Here is a 6,164-nt window from a genome sequence, read left to right as displayed (position 1 = left end):
TCTCTAATCAAATAAAACTCAATATTCAAGAAAAGAGAATAAAGAAGATGTTATGTCTTGTGCTGTGTACCAATATATCCCAAAAATGAACAATTATCAAGGAATAAATTCCTATCCAAAAATGGCCAAATGATAGTTACAGGAAAATAACTTCATGAGTGAAAACTATCACAAAACTGTCTTTTACTACCATAAAACTAGATCTAGAATTAGGATCATTAAAAACGGGTTCATTTTATCAAATTCGGATTTCCATGCATTTTTAACAAAACAATATTAACCCCAGCCAGGAGCTCTGCCCCTGGAACCAGACCGAACCTGAATAAGACTAATTGGATGAATCGAAAATCGGACCGACTAAACCAATACGGGTTTGGTTCGGTTTGGGTATTAATCAGTCCGGTTCGGTTATTACCTGAATAAACCGAATAACATTTATAATATAATTAAGGACCGAATAGTAATGAAAATAAATGAATAACCCGAATAAACCGAATAAAATTTACAATAACCAAAGGAAGTCACATTATTTAAATTCAAATGTGGATCTAATGATCCAACCATAACTCTAAAAATATTGAAAACTTCTTCTACGGGGGACAAAACATCTCGAACATATGTATGATCTATTACAATAAAATAAATGTTAGTGAAAAAAGGCTTTAATACCCCAAGTTTAGGAGCAGGTATTTCATTGATGTTAGTGAAAAAAGGCTTTAATACCCCAAGTTTAGGAGCAGGTATTACAATAAAATAAATATACAGCCAAAAAATGCATGTAAACTATGTAAAAAGCAGTTTAAATTGTGAGCTACAAGCTGGAAAAAAAATTTGGGCAAATCAGACAAATAACAAAAACGATAAGACAGTTCAAAGTTGCCTTAAAATTCTGCAAACATGCTGAAACAAAAAACTCAGTTTCAACACCTCATGTTTAGGGGTATGTATATCATTGAATATATTACCAAAAAATGCATGTAAACTATGTAATCTGTAGTTTAAATTGTGAACTACAAACTGAAAAAATCTGGCAAATTGGACAAATAACGAAGATGTTATGGCAGTTCAAAGTTGACCCTAAAAATTATGAGTTTTCAATTTTTAGTTTGGTCCTTTAGTCCCGATTAAGACGTTATTTGGGTAACCCGGACCGAAGAACCCGAGAACCAAATAAGCCTAAAATACATACCCAAGAACCAATCCGAATAACATATTCTGTCCTAATTCGGTTCGAGTTTCGATTTCGGTTCGGGTTTTCGGTTTAAACACTCATCACTATGTGATTTCGTTTGCAACTTTGTGTAGTATGGATGTGGTTTTGGGTTTTGAATATGCAATTTCAAACAAGTTCATTTGTTTTTATTTCTATTTTTATCAAGTTGTTCATCTTAGTGCTTATCTATGGGTTTCTAATCAATTAAAAAGAATGTAAATTAGATCATTTAGGTATTCATGGGGATTTCAAAAATATTCATTTTTTTTTAGTTAAGTTCGTCCTTGGATCGGAGGAAATGTAATTACACAGGTCTTCCTCGTCGATAGCTGTTTTTCATCTTATTCCAAATTTGTTTCAATTGATGTCCATAATAATAACAAATAAAAATATCTAATATATAATGTAACGGCTTCCGCACTATGTGATTCATGGGATTGTACTCTGATTTTATTACTATTTGACGATATGATTTGAGACATGTTATGATGGTTTTTATGGAATGATATGATATCAACAATGTTTTTGTTAAACGATTTTATAAGTAACTTAATTAAAAATGAAATTTTTGGCCTTAAAAACTGGGATGTTACTAGTTGGTATCGGAGCCTTGGTTTGAGGGATTCAGACACACCTTCCGGGGTGTCTGGACTCAAATCGAGGGCTTGAAAGATTTTTCGCAAGAAAATGTTTTTCTAAAGTTAAAGTAAAAAGTTTTGAGGAAGAACAAGGTGTGTGATGTGTGCGACCGGCCGAGCTCAAGTAACTTTCCCCAAGATAACCATACATGTTATGTAATGATATGATATGATTATGAGAATTGCATGCTAGATTAGGGCTAAGGATCTAGGAAGGATGCCTTGTATGCCTACTGTATATGTATGAGAGCTGCATGCTAGATTAGGGCTGGGGATCTAGGAAGATGCCTGTTATGCCTTTGTATATGCTTATAGAATTGTAAGATATGCTTGGTTTGCGTTACTCAATGCCCGAATGCTGCTTGCTTTGTGCTAATAGGAGTTCTAACTATCTTTGGCTAACTAATAAACGAATACATTACATTACATATTGTGAGGATTAAATAATTTCAAAAGGTTAGGTTTAGCCCTATTTTGTAGCTCTTGTTTGATTCCAACCGTTGTAGGGCACGACCCTCATTCGAAGAATTATCTGGTCTTAGCGATATGTAATGGTATTCGCGAGTTAGTTAGGTGAAGGTAGCAGGGGCTTCTTATGCAGCTGATGGCGGAGAGTGGGTTGGAGAGTTACCCTAGGGTAAGCCTAGGATGAGACTAGCAAAGAGTGTAGCGGTAGTAGAAGGTACCTGGTGAAGTCGAAGCAATCCTTGAGGAAAGTACGGATAAATGTGGAAGGTAGTATGGGCCCGTACTACTGAAAGCAGAGGATCCGTACTCGAGCCAAGGAAGGCGGAAACATAACCAGGGAACTGGTAGAGTGTATGAGACCTCCCGAGATTATGAATGACTCTGACGATTATGTGTTTTGTTTCAGAATGGTGATGATTACACGACACAGAGGGGGAGGTTCAGGATCAGGTTTGGGTGCAAGTTCCGAGCCAGTGGATGAGGGACTACACGAGTTCATCGCGTCTGAGATCACGAGAGGCATCCTTGATTCGACCCCGGTGATTTTCGGGTCGATCAAGGAAGGGATTATTGAGCTGATGGAGGATCGCCTCAGAGCGTTCCGGAGTGACATGGCGTCCAGCCAGTCAGGATCGTGCACACTGTCCTTCAAGGACTTCGGGGGGAGTGGTGCGTGGGATTTCCACGGGGTGAAGGACCCCATTGTTGCCAGGAGATGGATTGCAGACATTGAGTCTGCACAGTTGACGAGCTTCGGAGGGGTCGAAGGTGCGATATGTTGCAGGTTGTTTGAGGGAAAGGGCTAGAGATTGGTGGGAGTCGGTTGGTGACTCTCTGGGAGCCTCGGCTATTAAGGCTATGACTTGGTCAAATTTTGTAGCCCGGTTCAGGGCTGAGTTCACGCCAGCTGTGGAGCTTCAACAGCTGGCTAGGGAGTTTCTTGATATTAGGCAGACGACAGAGACATGGGAGAGGGCCTTATTGGTGCCTCAGTATGCAGGAGATTAGGAGAGGCGGAGGACCCGCTATCACGACATGTTGATTTAGAGCACATCCGGAAGAGGAAGGCAGAGGAGGGACAGGTGATTGGGGTTTCGGGGAAGAAACCCAATGGATCCGACGCTAGGTCGAAGGGCCATCAGGGCCAGAGCCGCTGCGGGAAGTGCGGCAAGCCACACGAGGGGGTGTGTAGACTAGGGTCATCGGGCTGCTACAAGTGCGGCAAGACGGGGCACCTCAATAGGGATTGTACCGCCCCTGCGCCCAATTTTCAGACATCAGAGTTGTTGTGTTTCCACTGCAACCAGCGAGGCCATAAAAAGGCCAACTGCCTGAGATTGACAGCAGCAGCAGCGCCAATGGTGGCGCCAACTCCAACGACCCTGTGGATCACTGATGGCCGGCAGGGAAAAACAGAGGCTCCAGTGGTGAGGAGTCGGGCCTTCCAGTTGACTACCAAGGAGGCACGCGCCGCACCCGATGTGGTGAGGGGTATGATTTCTTCTCCCTAGGTCTTATTATATGTCTTTTGTGATATTTATGTATATGTTTCATGTGTCATTTAGGATCGTTCCATGTGAACGACATCCCAGTGCAGGTGTTGTTTGATTCGGGGGCTACCCGATCATTTGTCTCTCTTGCGCTTAGCAAGAGGTTTCCTGAGTCTTCGGGCATGTTGGATTTCCCTCTAGAGGTCGAGATTGCTGATGAACGATCAGTACAAGCGTCAACGGTTTTCAGAGATTTTGTTTTGAGGCTGTTCGAGGAGAGCTACCTGGTAGACTTGGTTCCTATTCGTTGTGTGAGAACAAGGTGATTATAGGCATGGATTGGTTGAGCCCCAATGGGGCAGTGATAGACTGCACGCATCAGTTGGTACGTGTCAGGACCCCAAGTGGGGGAGAGCTGGTGATTCAGGGCGAGAAGCCACAACATGGAGCAGCCTTATGCTCAGCAGTGAGGGATAGGCGCTACCTTCAGCAGGGTTGCGCCGGGTATGTCGCCTATGTTATGGATACCCGGAAGGCGGGAAAGGCGGCGGTAAGCGATGTATCGACGGTGTGAGAGTACCCGGATGTGTTTCCAGAGGAGTTGCCTGGGATACCTCCGGAGAGACAAGTGGAGTTTAGGATCGACCTGATCCCTGGTGCGGCTCCGATAGCCAAGGCATCGTATCGGTTGGCTCCTCCCGAGATGCAGGAGTTGTCTACACAGCTGCAGGACCTGTTAGACAATGGATTCATTAGACCGAGTAGTTCACCCTGGGGAGCCCCGATTCTGTTTGTAAAGAAGAAGGACGGGTCTCATCGGATGTGTATAGTGTTGGATTAATGTCTAAGTCCATAACTATAATTGGTAAGACTTGACCCGACCCGGCATGGTCCATTTGGGTTACATGGCATCATGCATTTGGATAGACTAAAATGAGGGAAATAACACTTAAGGTTTATTAATATATTATAAGTTCTAATATATTAATAAGGTTATTTAATTAGTATTGATCAAGAATTAATTTGGAATTAATTAAGTGATCAAAAGGAGACTAATTAAATATATGGGTTGATTGTGTAAATCATTCATTCTTTTATATGTGGGCTTGTGATCCAAGATTCCTTATGTTGGACTAAGTCCATGGGGTGACCCATGGATACTCCATGGAGGTTAAAATCCATGGAGCATAAGGAATGGGTAAAGTTATGAGTTACATGGTGTAACCCTAATAGCCACCATATAAAAGAATCACATGGCTCAAGAAATCGGTGACTATGTGTTAGGAAAAAGGGCTAGCCGATTTTATGAAGTGTTCCAATTTCTCTCAAGTCATTCCATGTGCATTTGATGTTGTGTGAACCATTTGAGGTGTCACACTTGGGGCACTAGGCACTCAAGCTTCATGAAGACATTCTATATCAAAGAGGTATGTAATTCTAACTTGATATATTCATATGAATCAAAGTTTTGTATGCTAGTTAGGATGAATACCTTGGATATTCATATTTGTATGTATAATAGAGAAAACATAGATCCAAGGTATTTAGGGTTGCATGTACACTTAGGAGTGTTAGAATGCTCAAAACCCATCATATAGATTACCGGGAGCTGAACAAGGTAACGGTGAAGAACCGTTACCCACTCCCGAGGATAGATGACTTATTTGATCAGCTTCAGGGAGCGTCTTGGTTCTCCGAGATTGACCTACGGTCAGGGTACCACCAGATGAGGGTCAGAGCTGAGGATATACAGAAGACTGCTTTTCGGACTCGCTTGTTTTCAATTATACTTGATGCAAATTGCTGAAAAATGCTGAAAAAGTCGAACTTCGGGCATTCTGGGCACTGGACTCGCCGAGTCCACTGATGAACTCGCCGAGTCCATGAAGAAAATCATCCTACTCGTCGAGTAGGTTCATACACTCGACGAGTAGGAGCCCCTGTCAGCATATCTTCGAGTTTTTTGGCTAGAAATGGACTAGGAACATTACCATAAGCTGTTTTTGAACCTATAAACCTGTTTTTGATGTGGTAATGTTCATTCTAATCCAATTTCAAAGATAATTGTCAATAGATTCATGTTTTGTATTATTTTAATGGTTAGTCTAATTACATGAAAAAGTTTGATTAAATTATCTTGTTCTTATGAGTTGCTTAGATTAATAGAAAAATTATTAGAAATTGTTGTTTTCAATCCATTTTAATCTAAGAGATGATTCTAAAATGTGTTTGTGTAACTTGTCCTCAAGTTACATGAAAAGTCACATTAAAGTTTCTTAAAACTCATAAAAGTTGGCAAATGTTACAAAATGAAGAGTCTTGTCGTCATTGAATGGTTTTATGACTCCATAACTT

The sequence above is a fragment of the Lactuca virosa genome, chromosome 4 (assembly GCF_052849685.1).
Source record: "Lactuca virosa cultivar CGN04683 chromosome 4, Lactuca_virosa_CGN04683_v6, whole genome shotgun sequence".
NCBI classification, from domain to species: Eukaryota; Viridiplantae; Streptophyta; class Magnoliopsida; order Asterales; family Asteraceae; genus Lactuca; species Lactuca virosa.
The sequence above is the reverse complement of the archived record's forward strand: the minus strand, read 5'-3'. Positions refer to the sequence as shown.